General features: G+C 42.0%; 1 protein-coding gene and 1 pseudogene across 3 annotated transcripts in view; one reads left to right on the top strand and one right to left on the bottom strand.

The window, feature by feature from the left end:
* LOC111165491 (uncharacterized) overlaps positions 1-5511 on the bottom strand; it is a 68810-nt pseudogene extending 63299 nt beyond the window's left edge. The window contains exons 1-2 of the transcript XR_016393964.1: positions 3556-5511; positions 1689-1852 (exon numbers count right to left, since the gene is read on the bottom strand). The product of XR_016393964.1 is annotated as an uncharacterized LOC111165491 (transcript). The remainder of the gene's footprint in view (positions 1-1688; positions 1853-3555) is intronic.
* The window catches only part of ZBTB44 (zinc finger and BTB domain containing 44), a 70876-nt gene continuing 53464 nt past the window's right edge, over positions 3363-20774 (top strand). The window contains exon 1 of one of the 2 annotated variants that reach the window (XM_022556246.3): positions 3363-3809. The gene's annotated coding sequence lies outside the window, so the exon portion shown is untranslated. The remainder of the gene's footprint in view (positions 3810-20774) is intronic. The other variant, XM_022556244.3, reaches the window with a different exon arrangement.

The following is a 20774-nucleotide window of genomic DNA, read 5'->3' as shown; positions in this document are numbered from 1 at the left end:
CATTTGTAGCTGTGAAAGCCATGGTAAAAGTTTGAGATTTGATCCTAAAAACAATAGGAAGCCATTGTTGTGTGATAAGATCACTATGCATTATAACTCCAGCTACCATGCAGAGAATGAAGAGAAGGGGGCGGGGTATATTCGGGAAACCAGGTAGGTGGTATTACAGTTCTCCGGGTACAAGGTATTGGTTGGTGTCTTAGATTGTTAATGCAAGTTCGTGTGCCCGATGCACAGTGAGGCCAAACAAACTGAAACATCGGGGCCATGCAAGGAGATGAGGAGGCTCTTGCCCTAAAAAGCCCGGGGATTAAAAGCCAGGGTGGCAGGGGGAAGCCTTAGGGTATGTGATCAGCTTATCAGCTTATCAATTCTCTGATTGTCTGATGGTGAGGTAGCAGGGTGGTGTCACAGGGGTTAACATTATCAGTCCTTAGGTTCCAGGAGGCCTGGGGCTATGTGATCAAGGTTAGCATCTTCCATTTGTTGGAGAGGGGGTTTTTTTTACATCTGCAAAACAACTCAGGAAATGTGCATCAAATCCACTATTATCTAGGTACTTCAGAGAGGAGCTAAAGCAGAGGATCTGGGAAGGGAAGGCCCCATGGGGTCCTGCTTGGTTACAAGATTAGGATGGTGGTCGTAGGAATGGACGAATTCAGTAGGACTTGTTGATGGGTTGGAACTGAGATGTGGAAGAGTAGTGAAGTAGCCAAGCTGACATGCTCAACTGGATGGATGATGAAATGGGAATACTAGAAGAGGTGCAAGTTTCAGGGTCGGGGAGTTAGACTAATTTTGTTAATATAGTTGGAATGATCTAATAGGGGAGCAAGGCTGCTTTGTGCAGTAGTGAGTTCTCCTCTATTGGAATTATCCGAGTTGGACTAGAGGTCTTTCAGTTAAGTGTCCAGTGTTCTTGCTCTGAAATAAGTTGTGGACTAAGTAACTAAGTTCCCATTCAGCCCTTACGGGCTACCACAAGCAAGTGCCATTTCTGCCAGAATTTGGCCCCCCCGAACAGCTCAGGGCTGAAATAAAACCCTCTTCGCCTGGAATTTGAATTCCTCAGAATCACCTGCACCAGGTTAATAATTTAAGGTTCCTCATAACTGTCTCCGTTTGTTTGTTTCACCTGTGTGCAGGACTCTGGTTTCATAAAATCCTCCCAGCAGTATTATTTAACCTAGTGTGGAAAAAAGGTGTATATATTCCGGCCAAGCCAAGGGCAAGTCTCTACTAGCCCAGGAGAAAGGGGGAGGCTGCAGGTGCCACAGAAAGTGGCCCTGCCCAAAGCCAAAACAGAGGAGAGGACTCCTACAAAGTTAATCTTTTTATATCTTCTCACACCCTATCCAACCATCTAGCCCTGTGCCCTTAGGGTCCCACAGCCATTGGGTGGTTAATTTATCCTCCAGTCCCAGGGAGGGGGTGGGGTGAGAGGATGATAATTTTTAAATATAAAATGAAAAACAGAAAAGTACAAAAAGGGAGGAAACGGAGAAAAGACAAGAGAGTAATACAAGAAAAGCTGTATTTTGTGCCAGGGCTGCCACCGCAGTCCCCTGGAAAGCAGTAAGGACTTGCCTAGAGGTCCCTTATCGACTCTCCGATTAAATGCCCTAGGAGAGGTCCGCGGGATTTGTTTGACTGCTTTATTCCCACCCTGATTCTTCTCCAGGTATTACCTTGTGCACCTGCTCTAACACACACCAGGCCCTTCCTGAGACTTGCTCTGTCGCTGCTGTTCCCCTTCCAGGGTAAGCATTCCGCCTTCTTTTTCTTCTCCTTCTTCAAATCTCAGCACAAAACTTTCTGGGCCTCATTCGCATCTTCCTGACTTTCCTCATCTCTGAAATGGGAATAATAAAAATGATAGTGGGAATAACAGCAAAACCTACATATTACGATTGCTGTTAGAATTAAACATTATATATACTTGAAAATCTGTTGGAAACCGCATAAGACTATACAATTTGACGTTGCTTTTTATGGCCTTTAATTCTCACATAGATTTCAGTGGCTAGAAAGAGGGGGTGCTAGGGTGCTGGGGTGCTTGTCTCTCAGTGAGATCAAGGCAAGACGTTGCCAAGTGTTTCAGAACAAAACGCCACTCTACTTCAGACGGGGTGCCGGCCACCTTGAACAAAGCCCTTTGGAGAAGTTTTTCGGTGCAAAAGCTGAAGGCATGGGAAAACACAGCATGCAGCTGAGGAGCCCCCCGGGCGCTGCAGGCCGCACCCCCTTGGCCCCAGCGCGGCCGGCCGACTAGCCTGGGGCGCGCTTCTGCCAGCCGCCCAGGGCGCCCCTCCGGGCCACCGGGCCCCGTCCGAGCGCTCGCCCGCCCGCCGGGCCGGGGACGCTAAGGCTTGGAGTCCTGGGAGTTCTAACACTTTACGCGATTTTGCAGTTGACCGAGAACTCTCAAGCCCCCCGCATACTCCTTCGCCGGAAAGCCAGGTTACTGGCGTTGGAACCAAATGTGACTCCAGGTGCGAAAGGAACAGGCATATTTGGGGAGCGGCTCTAGGTGACCCCGTGTTGGGGGAATAAGATGGATTTCTCCAGTCATTTCAAAACCGCACCTCCCGCCGGGTGGCCCAGGGAAATTCTAGAACAATTCTCGGGCGCCGAGAGGACGCCCCGGGCTGCAGAGGCCGCAGGGAGCCGGACACCGGCCGGGCTTGGCTGCCTGCGGGGAGGCGGGCGCGGGAGCCGGCGGCGCACGGCATCCTCACCTGTCCGGGGCCGCCTGTCCGCAGGCCTCAGTTTCCGCGTGTGAGAAATGGGCTGACTACCAGCTCACCCTCTCACCGAGAGAAAGCGTCTGGGGTGTTCCGGTTCAGCGCCGCTACAGAAACCACTCGAGAAAACAGGAGTTTGTTTCGGTTTTAGTTCAAAGAAGGAAAAAAAATGCAAGAAGCGTGCACCGTGCGCAGAAATGCTTGTCAAGGTTAGCGGGAAGCCTGATGAGCGGACGGGCAGAGGAAGGGCGAATTGGCCAGTGCCTAGGCGGCCTGTGAAGGTAACTCTACACGTGTTCACGAAGGCATGAAGATGCACTGCTCCTGTCAAAACCCGCGGGTGCGTCGGGAGACCGAACTCGAGCGAAGGCAACCGGGAGCAGCGTCCTCTGCGCCTGCGCAGTACCCGCGTTTCCCCCCGCCCCGAGCTCGCGCCCCGCCCCCGAGCTCTCTCTGCCCCGCCCACTTGCCCCCCCCTCCCCAACCCGGCCGCCCGCGCAGAGCATTGTGGGACACAAACAAAGTGCCCCCAAACAGGCTGGAGTGAGCGGAGCAGCAACCGCGGCGGCGCCGGCCCGCACGCGCGCGGCGGCGGCTCCCTCCCAACCTCCCCCTCCCCTCCCCTCACTCCCCTTCCCCTTCCCCACCCCGCCCCGCCGGGAAAACGCGAGCCGTCGCCTCGCTCCCCAAACCGCCGCCTGCCCTCGGCCAACCGCCCCCAACGGCCGCCCGCGCGCGGTTCGCCGGGCCCCCTCGCTCCTCCCCTCAGGCCCCCAGAGCGCTCCCCTCCCGCCGCCTCGCACTCTCCCACCTCGCAGTCACGCCGCTGCTCGGGGCCGCCATGCCCCTGCCGCAGGCTGTCCACGGGCCTAGGCGCGGCGGCCCGAGATAGGGTCTCCTCCGCCTCCCGGGGGAGGAGAAAGGGAGCGGGCCGCGCGCTCCGCCCCCTCCCCCCGGGCTGCCGCCGCCACCGTCGCCACCACCCCCTCGCCGCCTCAGCCTGGCGGGGAGGAGGAGGAGGAGGAGGAGCAGCAGGCCTCCGGGCCCTGGCACCGCCGCCCGCAGGTAACGGGGAGGGGAGGGGAGGGCCGGCCCCTCTTCGCCGCCCGCGCCCTCGGGCGCGCCCTCCGAAGGGCTGACGCCGTGCGTCCCCCATCTGGGCGCTGGACTGAAGGGAACGCCTGGTCTCCTCACCCCCTCCGCGCCGGGAGACACCCCGCAGGGTCCCCTCAATGGCATCTGAGCCTTCGAGAAGGAGACTGGCCTTGGGTCCCGCCGTCCAGGAGAAATTGCCCCGATCTCCCAGGACGCCCCGCATCCGCACGCGCGTGTGCCCAGCACCCTAACCCCGAGGAGGCGGAGTGTTAACGTCTCACCTGGTCGAGCCCGCAGCGCGAGACCCACTGTTCCCTCCTCTCCCCTGCTGCTTTTTTTCTCTGGTACTGGGAAGAAAAGGTTGGCACTTACTTAAAAAACAAAAAATGAAAACCTTTTTTTCTTTCCTATCTGGGGATCCGTCTGCATCTAGTCATTTTCTGCTGGCCTAACCAGAAAAGGGTTACCTGCGAGTGAAATGACGAGTACGTTAGAACTGATGAAAGGAAGCATGCTTGTGAGTTGTATGAAGGTTAACCAGAATTTAGAGTAAAGCCCAGTAAGTCTGCTTTATTGGGACTGACTTATAGAAATGAAGGCCAGAACTTACATTTTTTTCCACGTATAAGTAGATTTTCTGTTGGTTAGGAAGACATTCTCTTTAACTTCCACTTATTTTCTTACTGTTTTATTCGTATAAGCGGCTAATACCAAAAGCAGACTTCACAATTTGATAGATACCAGTTGTTTGGGTAGGTAGCTTTTTTTGCCTAGAGTGTTTCGGTCGGAATTATTGCATTTAAAAAAATATTATGTAAATCTTTATTTATACAGTTACCCTCATTACTTCACTTTCACTGTCAATGGATATTTAATTTTACCTAATGTAGCTTCCTAATCATGGAATGTGGCAATAATGAAAGGAATGTTTTCCTGTAGTCTTGTATTTTAGGATGATTGCATTAATTATGAAAACCAGATTTACTTATTGTGTGCAACACTGCTAGGCATTTTACATATCTGATGTGATTTTATTCTCAGAACAACCTAATGACTTAAGATATTATTACTTGAGTTTTACAGATGAGACAAACTCAAGTGATATTAAGTAACTTGCTTTAGGCCACACAACTAGTTAGTGATAGAGGTGAGATTTGGATCCAGATATAATTCCAGTGTAGATGTGTTTTCTACCATTCCTCTCAGTATAGGTACACTTTTTTTAAACTTAATTATGAAAAATGTCAGTCTCTTTGAAATTGAGGGAAAAATGCAGTGAACACCCCAGTACCTAGATTCAGTGATTGACATTTTTGCCATTTCCCCCCTCTCCTCCCTTTCTGTGTGTCTCAGTATGTAATCATTTGAAAGTAAATTGCCAACTCCATGACACTCCAGTATTTCAGCATGGTTTCCTAAAACTAAGGACATTCTAACCCCAGTATCACTATCAACACCTTTCTAAATTAACAATCCATATGCAAATTTCCTTAGTATGCCAAGGTCTCTTTTGGGAAATCTACCTCTGACCCCAGCATTGCATTTGTTGATTATGCCTCTAGTCCTTTTTTTAAAAGAGGAGTACCCATCTTTTTTTATTCTGACAATTAACCAAACCACTTGCTTTATGCTCCCACTTCTGGGTTTGTCTGTTTCCTAATGGTGTCATTTAATTAATTCCTCTGTCGCCCTGAATTTCCTGTTACTGGAAGTTAGGTCTAAAGAAAAGCTTGAGTAGCTTAAGGAAAACTTTATTTGGCAAGAATATTTAATAGATGATGCTGTGTACTTCATGTTATGCCATTTAGGTGGTATTTAACGTCAGATTGCCACACTGTTAAGGATACTAAATGTGACCACTTGATCAAAGTGGTGACTACCAGATCTGTTATAAAGATGTGGTTTCCCTGTTCGTGATTTGTACGTGATCTTGGAGTAATTCCTTGACACCAAGCAAATACCTGTTTCTGCCTACCGTTTGCTCAGTGATTTTAGCACCCATTGATGACTCTTGCTTAAATCAGTTATTTTATTGGAGATTTTCTGTCTGGAAGATTTCCTTCATTAACTAGGAGTGAACTAAACTTCCTCCTAAAAATGCTAATGTCCTCCCTCCAGTTATCGGTATTCAGAGTAAAGAATACTGGGGCGATAGTCACCCCCAATGGTGGCAAATAAGGGGTTTTTTTTTTCTTTTTTATGGGGATAACTGTAACTGAGCAGGGCCCCATGGGGCCTTCCCAGGATGGGCCTTCCCCCAGATCCTCTGCTGTGGCTCCTCTCTGAAGTACCTAGATAATAGTGTTTGATGCACATTTCCTGAGTTGTTTTGCAGATGTAAACCTACCCCCCTCCAACAAATGGAAGATGTTAACTCCTTGGCGACCTTGAGCACATAGCCCCAGGCCTCCTGTTGCCTAAGGACTGATAATGTTCACCCCTGTGACACCACCCTGCTGCCTCACCATCAGACAGTGGGAGAATTGTGCACAAGCTGATTACATACCTTGCAACCTCCCTCCCTCACCTGGCTTTTAAAAGTACTTCGCCAACCTTCGGGGAGCTTGGGGCTTATTAGGGCATGAGCCACCTCATCTCCTTGCATGGCCCTGCAGTAAACCTTTCTCTGCTCCAGACTCCGACGTTTCAGGTTGTTTGGCCTCACTGTGTGTCAGGCACATGAACTTGTGTTAACAGTTTCACTATGGACTCATGGGTTTTAATTTATTATTATTATTATTTTTTTAATAACCATTACAGTCGTTTTTCTTCTTGATGATCTAACTGTCCCAAATTTGGACAGTAGGAACCTTTTCAAGCTGTCTCCTGTGTCTTTTTAATGCTGGGAGTGCTTTCTGGCACAGGATATCCCAGGCTTGCCTTGTTACTTTCCTTGTTCCAGATCTGGAATGGGCTGTTAATCTAAGGAGTCTTGGTTCTTTGTAGTGAGAAACGGTGTATAGAAACCAAGATCTGGATGTTTGGCATATTCATTGCTGCTGGAGTGTCACTATTTCTAGGCCCTTTCAGAGGGGAGAACTAAAAATGGTTTTTTGCTTGTGAATCAAGTTCATAGTTATATATTCAATTCAGATTTAACATAGCAGATTTTTCTTTAACTTCTTTGATTCTATATTGGTCTCTTTTGTCTTAAACAAAAATCTTGGTTCCTAATAAAATTAACACACTTGCCTTATCCTACTATGTATACTTAAAATCATTTCAAAATTATCATACCAGTATCATTACTAACAATAAACTGAGTAAAGTTTAAGATTTCTTTGCATCTATTTTTGTCCTTAGAATATATTACACGAAGGCTGTATAATCAGAGTACTTACTGTGTTCAGAAGTCACTTGAAGTACTTTCCTCTGTTTGGTTATACTGCCAATTTGATATGGTTCATTGGTTTTTTGTTTTGTTTTGTTTTGTTTTGTTTTGTTTTTGCTGTACGCGGGCCTCTCACCACTGCGGTCTCTACCGCTGCGGAGCACAGGCTCCAGATGCGCAGGCCCAGCAGCCATGGCTCACGGGCCCAGCCGCTCCGCGGCATGTGGGATCCTCCCGGACCGGGGCACGAACCCGCGTCCCCTGCATTGGCAGGCGGACTTTCAACCACTGTGCCACCAGGGAAGCCCTGGTTTCATTTTTTATCTTAAGGTTTTCTTTTTTAAACTTTATTTTTTTTTCAGAAAGAAACAACTTTTTATTGAAGTGTAGTTGATTTACAATGTTGTGTTAGTTTCAGGTGTACAGCAAAGTGATTCAGATATACATACATTCTTTTTCAGATTCTTTTCCTTTATAGGTTTTTACAAGATACTGAATATAGTTCCCTGTGCCATAGGTCCTTGTTTATTTTATATTTAGTAATGTGTATCTGTTAATCCCAAACCCCTAATTTTTCCTCCCCGCTTCCCCCTTTGGTAACCTTTGGTTAACCTTTGGTAAGTTTGTTTTCTTTGTGAATCTGCATGTTGTAAATAAGTTAATTTGTATCACTTTTTTAGATTCCACATATAAGTGATATCATGTGATATTTGTCTTTGTCTGACTTACTTCACTTAGTTAGATAATCTCTAGGTCCGTATATGTTGGTACAAATGGCATTATTGTTTTTTATGGCTGAGTAATATTCCAGTGTGTGTGTGTGTGTGTGTGTGTGTGTGTGTGTGTGTGTTTGTGTTTGTATACACACATACTACATCTCTTTATCCATTCATCTGTCAGTGGACATTTAGGTTGCTTCCATGTCCTGGCTACTGTAAACAGTGCTGCAATGAACATTGCGGTCCATGACTCTTTTTGAATTATGGTTTTCTCAGGGTATATGCCCAGGAGTGGGATTGCAGGATCATATGTTAGCTCTATTTTTAGTTTTTTAAGGAACCTCTATACTGTTCTCCACAGTGGCTGCACTAGTTTATGTTCCCACCAACAGTGTAAAAAGGCTCCCTTTTAAACTTTTATGTTTGAGTATATAAAATATATACAAGGTTCAAAAGTCAAAATAATATTTTAAAAGTATGCTTAAAGAAGACTCACCCAAATTAGTTTTTAAGATGAAGTGTTCTTTAACTTCGTCAACCCTTTTAATATCTAATCTCATAAATCTTGACTGCAGTGGGCAAAGTATGTTACTTATGTGTAGTGATATAGGAGTACTTTTAAATTTTGCAATTCAATTCCGATTCCTCTGGCAAAGAGAAAGCACTAGACTAATCTTCAGAGGTGAGCAGAGAAGTAGATTTCAAGCTTGTTTTTTTTTGTTTGTTTTTGGTTTTGTTTTTTGCGGTTCGCGGGCCTCTCATTGTTGTGGCCCCTACCGTTGCAGAGCACAGGCTCCGGACGCGCAGGCTCAGCGGCCATGGCTCACGGGCCCAGCCGCTCCGCAGCATGTGGGATCTTCCCGGACCGGGGCACGAACCTGCGTCCCCTGCATTGGCAGGCAGGCTCTCAACCACTGCACCACCAGGGAAGCCCTCAAGCTTGTTTTTGCAAGCTTTACTTTGAAAATCATATCTTTATTGTTTGGTCAATTTTTTTTTTTTTCCTTTTGACTGCAGGCTTGCGGGATCTTAGTTCCCCGACGCTGGGCCCTGGCACTGAAAGCCCGGAAACCTAATCACTAGGCCACCGGGGAGTTCCGAAAACCATGTCTTTAAAGGGGCATGTAGTTGGTAGAGTTTTATGAATCCATCTACTTATATGTCACACAGCAAAACTGACATACATATGCTATCTGCAAATATAAAAGGTATTTGGATATATGATCAGTGAGGATAGCACTTTTTTTTCGATTGGGCAAATTTGATAGAAATTATAATTATGCCTTCAAATGAGAATATATAAGGGAGCAATCAGTGGTTGTCTAAAATAAGTAGAATACAGTTATGCAGTTTATAAGCTGCTTATCACCCAGGAAAAGTTGCGCCCACGGTGTGTTTCCCTCTGTGTACACCATCACTGCTTTTGGTAATAGAGCAAACATCTCTTTCCTTCAGGAAATGGAGTGGGAAAATGAGGAATGCATATGCTTCATTTGCCTTCATTCTGTCTTTAATCTTGGTAAAATATACTACGCAAGGTTAGAACACATAAGGTGATGAAAAAATGCCACAAAGTGTAGCATAGGTATATACACTCACATAGCAGCTAGAGCTTAATGTGGTAGACTGAGTGGGCTAATACAGTGATGATAATTGCCAACATTTGTTGAGCCCTTTTAAAAAGGTAGCACTGTGCTAGACATTTCATACATCGTCTCATTCACATCTCACATTAACCCTTTGTTATTATTGCTGCTGGTATCTGCAAATGAGGAAACTGATATCCAGGTTTCAAACTCAAGTCTGTCTTCAGTGTTTCACTTAACTACTTTGCTGCACCTCACAACTAAATATATGTCATAAAATTGGATATATTTTCACTCAGCATGAATCAAATTAAAGGAAGTGCATGACTGACATTAGTCCTATAGCAGCACTGAAGATTGCATCTAAAATTTTCCTAATAAAATGTTGGAGGTTTTAATTTCTTTTTTTAATTTTTATTTATTTGGTTGTGTTGGGTCTTCGTTGCTGCACATGGGCTTTCTCTAGTTGCATCGAGCGGGGTCTACTCTCCGTTGCGGTGCGCGGGCTTCTCATTGCAGTGGTTTCTCTTGTTGTGGAGCTCGGGCTTTAGGCACGCAGGCTTCAGTAGTTGTGGCACATGTGCTCAGTAGTTGTGGCTCACGGGGTCTAGAGTGCAGGCTCAGTAGTTGTGGCACATGGGTTTAGTTGCTCCACGGCATGTGGGATCTTCCTGGACCAGGGATCGAACCCGTGCCCCCTGCATTGGCAGGCAGATTCTTAACCACTGCGCCACCAGGGAAGTCCGCAGTGTTGGAGGTTTTAAACTTTAAGTCTTCCTAGCCTTGTAAAGGATAAAACTCTCTTGCTATTGAAAATGGTCAAGCATCAAAGACTGTTGTAAAGGGGTTTCCTTCATTAGTTGGGGGATCCTAATTAATTTAACTTCTTCCAACTGTAATTTTTTAATATCTTTATTATATATATTGAATGTGTGTGTGTGTGTGTATGTGTGTGTGTGTATATATATATATATTTTTTTTTTCCCCTCCTGTGGTTTCCTGGTATTCTGTAGACTATTGAGCATGTCTTTATATAAGATATAATGGGATGTTTTTACTTTAAATGCAACCGCATTCATGACTGAGACAGTTTTCCCTGTACCTCAGACTGATTGCTTGAAATTTATCTCCTGTTAAGCTGAAAGCCACATTAGTTTTCCTTTGTTCTTTATATCAGAAATACTTCACCCCATTTTAGACAATGAGCTGGAAATCTCTGGATTCTTAGCCACAGGATCTAAAATAAAATAGTGATTGCATATGTGTCTTTAAAAATATAAAGATACATTAAATTTATATTACACTCTTGCTTGAAGGGCACATTGAATATTACATTAATTTCTTCACTAACATTATTAGGGCCAAAGGTGACCTTAGCCAGAACTTTTTTACATAACTGATCATGGAATACATCGCTGGCTTATATCATTGTTGTATTTCACATTGATAACTCTGTCTTATAAGAGTGAAAGTTGATGGATGAAACTTATTAATGTGTCAGTTTTCTAGGAGAACATCTTCTTTGTCTCCATATTGAATGTTCTTCCATTTTAATAATTGTATAGCTTTAAAAAAACTTAAAAATTACAAATGTTTGATACTCCAAGAATTTGTAATTTCTGTATTCTATGTTGTTCTTCTATAGGTATTCAATGGTATATGTATTTTTTTTATGTTGACAAGATTTGCTGTTTACTTGGTTTTGATATTTTTTAATAATTTTTATTTATTTATTTATTTATTTTTGCGGTACGCGGGCCTCTCACTGTTGTGGCCTCTCCTGTTGCGGAGCACGGGCTCCGGACGCGCAGGCTCAGCGGCCATGGCTCACGGACCCAGCCGCTCCGCGGCATGTGGGATCTTCCCGGACCGGGGCACGAACCTGCGTCCCCTGCATCGGCAGGCGGACTCTCAACCACTGCATCACCAGGGAAGCCCGGTTTTGATCATTTTTGATGAATTCAGCATAACTATTGTACAAACATCTTTGGGTACCATATAACCAAGACTTTGAATATTTGGAATCAGGATTTTGTGGAACTACTGCCCTCGGGCTTCTGAAATGACTAGATAATTCCTTTTAAAAATGATTTTCTCTAATTCAGATCTTAACCTAAGTATCTGATCTTCACCGACTCTTAGCAAGCAAGCCTATTCAGAACTACCCTCTATTAAATGTTAATTTTATTCACTTTGATAAAATTAGTAAATTATTTGGTCCAAACAAAGAAAATAATATGTAAGAGTTTTCAGGGACTCGAGGCATACTTACTTTGCTTCCATTTCGTTTTTCTCTTTTACTGGTGTGTTTACTAGCGTGTGTGTGTGTGTGTGTGTGTGCGCGCGTGTGCATGCTTTCTTCCATTTTTACCTTTTTCTCCTTTTTTACATTTTGACTATCTGGGTTTTACTTTTTCCTTTGCTTTTGCTTTTCTTTCTTTTTGCTTTGGATCACCCAACATTGCTCATTTCCTTTTTGTGGCTTTCCGTTACTCCATGAGGACAGTTTCTTTTATCTTTGGTGCCTTTTACTGTGCCATATGAAACTATACCCTACTTCTGTGAGAATTGTTTCTATTTACAGGAATCACTGCCTCTGTTTTTGGCCCGCCTGGTATGTTTCCTCCTCTTTTCTTCCTACTTCCTTCAACTAGGTTCACTTAGCTTTACTTTGAGAGGCAGTTCAGTGTAAAGCATCACTGAGCATGCCGCCTAGGTTCAGATCTTGACTCTAGTGTTTACTAATTGTATGGCCATGGGCTGGTTCCTTAACTTCTCTGTGCTTCATTTTCCTTGGTTAAGTGGAGATACCAAGTGATACCTATCTCAAAAGGTTGTGTGAAAATTAAATTATTTAATATGTAAAAAATACCTAGAATAATGCTTGGTACATATTGAGTACTATGTAAGTATTAACTAATGATTATTACTGCTTTTTTTAAAAAAAATGGTTCAAAGCCATTGATTATTCTTTAACAGTTTCTTGAGATATACATAACTCAAAAGCCATAGATTATTAACACTAGAAATTTGTGGTCTCCAATTTCAGTGGGGCCTTCAGTGCCACCTAGCCATCCTTTTTTTCTCCTCCACACATTTTTTGCATATTTCATTTTCCTCAAAATTCTGCTTTATGTCCTCTCTTGTCAGCAGTCCAACCTCTACCTATAACTTCAGAGAGAAGTAAAAGCCAAAGCTCTCAGAAAAGAACTCCCACTACTTCTTCTCACCACCCACCTATAAGCCTAACTGTAACTACACCCTTCCTTTCCTTTTTTCTTACACTGGGTCTCATTCTGTTTAAGGCTAATTCTTTTACTCAAGCACTGAATCCAGTTTCTTTTTATTTATCCAGGGATCTTACACTATCTGTTATCACCTGTTTTCTATATCTTTTCCTTCTCTGATTCTTTTCCACCAATACTCAAAACATTCTCTGTATATTTTACCACAATTTAGAAAAGCTTATCGGGGGGAAAAAACATTCTGTAGTTTCTCCCATTTTATAAAAATATCGGTATCCTCCCTCGAGCCCTTATTTCCCTCCAGCTAACCCCCTTGCCCTATCTTTAGAGCCAAACTTCTTTAGATTGAATTGTCTCCTCAAAATTTTCACTTGCTCATTTCTATATAGTCTTTATCTTTATTGCAATCTGCCTCTCCATTATGTGCTGTTTTAAGGTCACCAGTGACTCCTTGCAGATAAATTGAGTAGACTTTATATCTTATTTGACCTATCAGCAGCATTTGACACTGTCAACCACTCCTCGAAATGCTCTATGCCCTTCATTTCTGGAGCATTCTACCATCCTGGTTGTAACAGGGAGGAACAAAATCTGACTCCATGTTGGATCTGTTTCTTTTACTTTGACCTTTGCTTTCCATTGTTTTTGTTCTGTCTATAGCTATAGGCATACATAATGGCCTGCCCCTCTGCCTGAATGTTAAACTGAAGTGCCTTTATTTAGCTCACAGGGAAACAGTGACCTGCCCACCTGTGAATGGCTGCAGAAAAGAAGAAATTAACACATCCCCTCCCTGGGACTGGCCAGAACCAGGAGATATTTTGCAAGACTGACTTACTTCCTCACCTCCTCCCCTCTCTGTTCTATAAAAGAAACTAGCATCCCCATCCCAATAAGATGGTACTCTAGGCTGCTAATCCACCATCTTTTCGGACTCAGTAAAGTCACTGTTCATTGCCTCAACACCTCGTCTCCTGACTTATTCGCCTGTCATGTGGCAAGCAGAGTGAGCTTGGACTTGGTAACATGGTCATTCTATATATCACTTGCCCAGGTTTTCCTTCTGCTGCCCCCTCCCCCTTTTTTTCCCACCTCTTTTTCCCTTGGTCATTCTAGCTAAAGACTTATCAATTTTGCTTGTCTCTTCAGAGAACCAAGTTTTGGCTTTAATTTTTTCTGTGATTTTTCTATTTTCTGTTTAATTTATGTCTGAGCTTTATTTCCTTCAATTTTGGGGGGGTTTGTCTTGCTCATTTTCTAGCTTCTTAAGGTAGAAACCTAGGCCATTGATTTTTTTTTTTAATTGTAGTGAAGTACAGATAAAAAATTTACCAACTTAACCATTTTTAAGTGTGCTGTTCAGTGGCATAAAGTACATTCACATTATTATGCAACTCTCACCACCATCTATCTTCAGAACTGCTTTCATCTGCAGAACTGTAATATAATTCTGTACTCATTAAACAATAACTCCCTATTCCCCTCTCCCCCCAGCCCCTGGCAACCACCCTTCTACTTTCTATCTATGAATTTGACTGCTCTAGGGACCTCATGTAATTGAAATCCAACAACGTTTGTCATTTTGTGACTGGCTTGTTTCATTTAGCATTATGTCCTCAAGGTTCATCCATATCGTAGCACATATCAGAATTTCCTTCCTTTTTAAGGCTAAATAATATTCCATTGTACATACTACAATGTGGTATATACCACATCAGTGTGTACATACCACATTTTGTTTATTCATTTATCTATCGATAGACATTTAGCTATTGTGAATAATGCTCTTGTGAACATTCATGTACAAGTATATGCTCATATCTCTGCTTTCAGTTCTTTTGGGTATATATCCAGAAGTAGAGTTGCTGGATCATATGGTAATTCTGTTTAATTTTTTGAGTAACTGCCATACTGTTTTCCATAGTTCTACGCTTACATTCCCACCAGCAGTGCACAAGGGCGCCATTTCTCCACATCCTTGTCAACACTTGTTATTTTCTCTTATTTTGTTTTTTATAGTAGTCATCTTAATGAATGTGAGATGGTAGAGTGTGAGGTGGTAGGCCACTGATTTTTAGACCTTCTCTAATATATATATTTAAAGCTATAACTTTTACTTTAAGCACTACTTTAGCTGCATTGTACAAATGTTGATAATATATTTTCAGTATTTTACTCAGTTAAAAATACTTTGCAGTTTCTCTTGTTGATTCCTTCATCACTATGGGTTATTTAGAAGTGTGTTATATTTAAAATACATGAAATTTTCTTGATAACTCATTGACTTCTAATTTTTTAATTGTGATTAGAGAACATACTCTGTGTGCATTCATTCCTTTAAAATTTATTTAGAAGATTTGTCTTATGGCCCGGCATATGGTCTGACTAGGTGAACATACCTTGTTGCACTTGAAAAGACTGTGTACCAGTGACCTTTGTGATATTAAAGATAGCCAGCTCTAGCCTTCCTTTACTTGCTGTTTGCATGGTGTATCTTCTAAAATACTTCTCTGTCTTTTTATTTAAAGTAGGTTCCCTGTAACGAACATGTAATTGGGCTTGCTTTTTTAATCCTACTCTCTGCCTTTTAAATTGGAATGTTTATTAGTCCATTAAAATTTAATGTAGCTACATTTTACATTATTTTGAAAAGCAGGCATGTATTAGTTTGCTAGGGCTGCTGTAACCACAAACTGGATGGCATGAAGAGAAACTTTTTTTTTTTTTTTTGTGGTACGCGGGCCTCTCACTGCTGTGGCCTCTCCCGTTGCGGAGCACAGGTTCCGGACGCGCAGATTCAGCGGCCACGGCTCACAAGCCCAGCCCCTCCGCGGCATGTGGGATCTTCCCAAACCGGGCACGAACCCGTATCCCCTGCATCGGCAGGCGGATTTGCAACCACTGCGCCACCAGGGAAGCCCGAAGAGAAACTTTTGTCTCAGTTCTGGAGGGTAGAAGTCTGAAATCATGGTGTTGGCAGGGTTGGTTCCTTCTAAGGGAAGGAACTTAAGAGGGAAGGATCTCTTCTTGGCCTCTCTCCTTGCTTTTACCAATGCCTTGGCTTGTGGCAGCATAATTTCAATCTTAACATGGCATTCTCCCTTTGTGCATCTGTCTTTGTATTTCACTTTATATAAGAACATCCTAATTACCTCAGTTTAATTTGATTGCTTTTTAAAGAGCATGTTTCCAAATAAGGTAACATTCTCAGGTACTGGGGATTAGGATTTCAGCCTGTCTTTTGGGGGACACGCTTCAATCCGTAAGACGCATATAAGGTTGGTAACAGTGCAAAAGCGTATTAGGTAAAGCCACTATACTTGTGTACATATTTTAAAGCATACATAGTAGGACTCATGAGTACTTGGTAGGAACACTTAAAACACTCTTTAGAGAAACAGAGCTCTTAAAATGCTAATTGACTAAAACTGACTTGAATTTGATTTGCTTATGTAAGGATCCAAGAGACTGAATAAGATATACCCTTTCTTCAAGCTTGCTTTCTGGTGAAAATGATTTGAGGTTAATAGCTGATATCCCTTAAGTACTGTGATTGAATTCTTGTAAATGGTAACTGATGGGAGGGGAGAGAGAGGGGACTGTGAATTTGTGTTTTCAGTCAGACAGACCTTTTTTCAAATCCTGGTTTTATTACTTATAGGAATGTGGACAAGTTAATTTAACCTTCTGTTTCCTCCTTTATAACTGGATCTTAAAAATTCTTTTCCCAGAATTGTGAGACCAGAGTGTGATAAAGACACTTGGTAGGAGTTACTCAATGTATATTAACTTATTTTCCCTGGATATAGAAATTAATAATCAGCATGACTCTGTGGTTACCAGCAATGAGAAGAAATTCTAATAGTTTAATATCACTGGTTTAATTGATTTATTGTTTAACTCCAGGTAAATCTCATTCTCTCTTCTTCTCAAAGCTCTGAACTAGAAAGAACTTCTTCCTGTAGTAAAATGATTAAAACCTTTACTTGATTAAAAAGTGGCTAGTTATAGGGGCTTCCCTGGTGGCGCAGTGGTTGAGAGTCCGCCTGCCGATGCAGGGGACACGGGTTCGTGCCCCGGTCCGGGAAGATTCCACATGCCGCGGAGCGGCTAGGCCCGTGGGCCATGGCCACTGAGCCTGCGCATCTGGAGCCTGTGCTCAGCAACGGGAGAGGCCACAACAGTGAGAGGCCCGCGTACCGCAAAAAAAAAAATTCAGTTATTTTGCCTCAAGTTTTATTTTGTTGTCCATCTATAATTATACTTTTATTAATAATGTGAATGAACATAAAAGAATATGCTTATTCCAAAAGTAAGCACCATTAAGTCACAAACATTTATTCAACTTTTTAAAAATGCCCTGTGTTAGGCAGTTAAAGAATATACACAGGCTCAACCTTTTCCCTCAAAGAGCATATGGATCTATAGGACAGCAAAATCTGTAGGCAGCTAATTGATCACCTATTATACATAAAATACTGATTAAAAGAGCAGTGATCCTTTTGTGGCCGTAAAGGGATGCCTAGTTGAGAACCACTGCACTATAATAAGGAACGTTACTGATAAGAGTATAGCACATGTAAATGGTGTAGAGACAGAAATTATTTAGAAACTCTGCTGGTGTGTCTACATGAAGACTTGTGCACAAATGTTCATAGCAGCTTTATTTGTAATAGCCCCAAACTGGAAACAACTCAAGAGTTTGTCCTCTGTTAAATGATAATCAAACTGTGGTACATCCACACAATGGAATAGTACTCAGCAATAAAAAGGAACAAAAATTCTTGAGCCTAACAACATGGATGAATCTCAAAATAATTATATCCAGTGAAAGAAGCCAGATGAATAAGAAAATATATACTGCCTGATTCCATTTATGTTAAAATTCTAGAAAATGCAACTAGTCTAAAATGAAAAGCAAATTCGTGGTTGGGGGGCGGGTAGGAGGGCTGGAGGGCAAGATTGTGAAGAGGCACAAAGAAAATTATAGGAGTCATGGAAATGTTCCTTATCTTGATATCTGTGTGAAAACTGACCTAATTGTATGCTTTACATATGTTTGGTTTATTTTACATCAGTTGTACTTCAAGCATTTATAAAATGATTTTTAAAGAACATGGGTATAATTGATTCTAAAAATATACTGGAATTATCCTTGGAGAGACAGGACATATACCTGGTAAACCTAAATTGGTATTATATCAAATGCCAGATCAGTGGTCAAGACAGAAAATGCTACAGGAGCTCAGTGGAGGGAAAGGCAGCATAGTTTAATAATAAAATGGAGAGGATCAAAGTCAGAGTACTTGATTTTGAGGCCCTGTTAGGCCACTTATTTTTTTCTGATCTTTATTTTCTGTGATTTTTGAAGAATTTCCTAATCTACTTCATAAGATTTTTTAAGATCCAAAGAAAATATATTTAAAAATACACTGTAATCTGAAAAGTGGCATGCAAATGGAAGGTATTGCTGATATCCAGAGTAGAAGGAAGAACAAAATAGAGTAGTATTTGACCTGTTGAGAGCAATAAGGGAATTCTAAAATGAGACCAGAGGGGGAAGTGGAAATATATATAGTATGTTCAGAGAATGAGTCAAAGATCAGTTTGACTGGAGCAAAGAGTTCGTGTTGGAGATCAAGGAAGAAAAGATAACTAAAGCATCTAAAAGCACAATAGAGCAGAGAGAATATGAGATATATAGCGAGAAAGACTAGCATCAGGATGTAAATTGCTGTTTAATTGCCTTATAGCTTTGGATAAATCATTTATTCTCTGAGCTTCAGTTTCTTCATCACTATGATGGGAGGATAATAGTCTGCCTTATCTTGAGTATTTTATGTATTGAAATCAATTGATGTCCAGTGATACATATATGAACATGCTGAAAAGAACTTAGTGCTGTTCAGAGTTGTACAATGTGATAGCTAAGGCATGAGGTAATAATTGCTGTACTAAAATCATTGGATGTTAGACAATGTGAACAGTGGTGGAGGATTAACTCAAGATTGGTGAGATTAAAGAGAAGGAGACCAATCAGGATGTTAAGTAGCCCAAGGTAGCGTGGCTAATGGAGAAAAGAAAGGGTGGATTTGAGATAGGTCTTAGTGACCAAGCCTGTGTTAGGAGGAAAAGTGAAAGATAGAAGTTGTATTAGCTTCCTGTGGCTCTTGTAATAAATTATCAGGAACTGGATGGCTTAAAACAACAAATTTATTCTCTCACAGTTCTGGAGGCCAGAAGTTCAAAATCAGTATCACTGGGTTGAAATCACGATGTTGGCAGGTACCCCCTTCCTCCAAAGGCTCTGGTGGGGTGGGGAATCCATTCCTTACCTCCGCTAGTTTCTGGTGGCTGTGTAGTCATTCTGTGCCTTGCAGCCAAATCACTCCAATTTCTGCCTGTCTTCCTATCACCTTCTCTGATATTGGTGTCAAATCTTCTAACCTCTCTCTTAGAACAATACTAAAGATTGTATGTAGGAGCCACCTGGATATCCAGAGAAGTCTTCCTATTTTGGCATACTTAATCACACCTGCAAAGTCTGCCATAAAAGTACCATTTGCAAATTCCAGGGAGTAGTTCATGGACATATTTTGAGGAGTGACCTTTTTTAGTTTACCACAGAAGTCAAAGATGACTCCTAGGTTTTTCACTTTTTGGAATGTGGTATCATTGGCCAGAGAACTTCAAGAGGAAGAGTACATTTGTGAGAAGTGATGATTAATTCATTTGGACCTGTTGAAGTACCTATGGGACATCTGTATATGGATATTCATTTTGTGTAGCAGAAAACTTTGAATCGAGTGACTTGAACACTAAGAACATTCACTATTTCAAACAAAAACAAAACAAATCCTAGAGTAAGACAGCTTCAGAGTTAGTTACTCAGCAATTCAGTGACATCATCAAGGCCCTCAATTCTCAACTTTTTGCTTTGCCATCTTTAAGGTAGCTCTCCTTATGGTTCCAAGGTGACCCCTTACAGTTCTAAGCCTTAAGTCCGGAGATGAAAACACCTAACCAGCTTGTTTTGTGTGCCTTTTTTTTTTTTAATCAGCAAGGAGACCTAACCCTAACCCCTGAATCTCCCCAGCAAGCTCTATTCCTCTTAGCCAGATAAACATTTTAACATTTTCTTGACTCACTTTTACCTAAATAGATCTATTATTTCTATGTTGCAGTTGGTCCTTTATGATTATCTTGACAAGTGGATTTTACTACTCTTTGATGTGCAAATTTGAATATACAAAACCGTCTTTCTCTGGCTTGGCTCAGATGTTTGAACAGCAGTCTATTCACCTTGCTGAGCCTTTTCTAAGTTCTTGTCTGCAGATATCTAACCATCTCCTGATTTAACATTAAATGTTAAGACAGTGGTTACTGTGGTGTGGGAACTCTCCTGAGATCCCCAGAAGCTTTCAGAGGGTACACGAGGTCAAAACAATTTCATAATAGTATTAAAATATTGTTTGTCATTTTCATTCTTATCCTCATGGTGTACAGTGGAGTTTTCAAGAGGCTACTTGAAGTGGGATATTACAACAGACTGAATGCAGATGCAGATAGGAGGATTCCACTGATATAATAATAATAAACCAGACTTGAGATTTGCAAAAATCCATGCCACTCTTGCTTCTCTTTTGTTCTGAGAAAGTGTAGGTTTTTGAAAAATATGTTGTGCTAACATGTAATGGGCTTATTATTTTTAATGAATGAAGTTTTTGCATTTCTAAGTTTCAATGTGTAATATGGTAATATTAGTAAATATAGTTCACATAAACAAAAGTTCTTTGGAATTCTCAGTAAATTTTAAGAGTGTAAAGGCGTCCTTGAGACTAAAGAGTTCGAAATCTTGCCATCTAGTGTTGATGCTACTCTAAACACATACTCATAAGTTTTTCCATTTTACTAGTTTTCCTTGTCTCCCTAGCTGATGATTATCAATTATCCCGTAGATATGGCATCTTTATGTATTGCAGGATTTGTTGTGCGTACTTCAGAATCATTCATACTGCTCAGTGATTTATTCCATTCACGGGGGGGGGGCAGCA

This window comes from Delphinapterus leucas, chromosome 7 (assembly GCF_059928025.1).
Source record: "Delphinapterus leucas isolate spDelLeu-1000000601 "Yukka" chromosome 7, BTC_Dleu_Yukka2, whole genome shotgun sequence".
In the NCBI taxonomy this organism is placed as follows: domain Eukaryota; kingdom Metazoa; phylum Chordata; class Mammalia; order Artiodactyla; family Monodontidae; genus Delphinapterus; species Delphinapterus leucas.
Note: the sequence above shows the minus strand (reverse complement) of the source record. Positions and strands in the feature narration are given on the sequence as shown.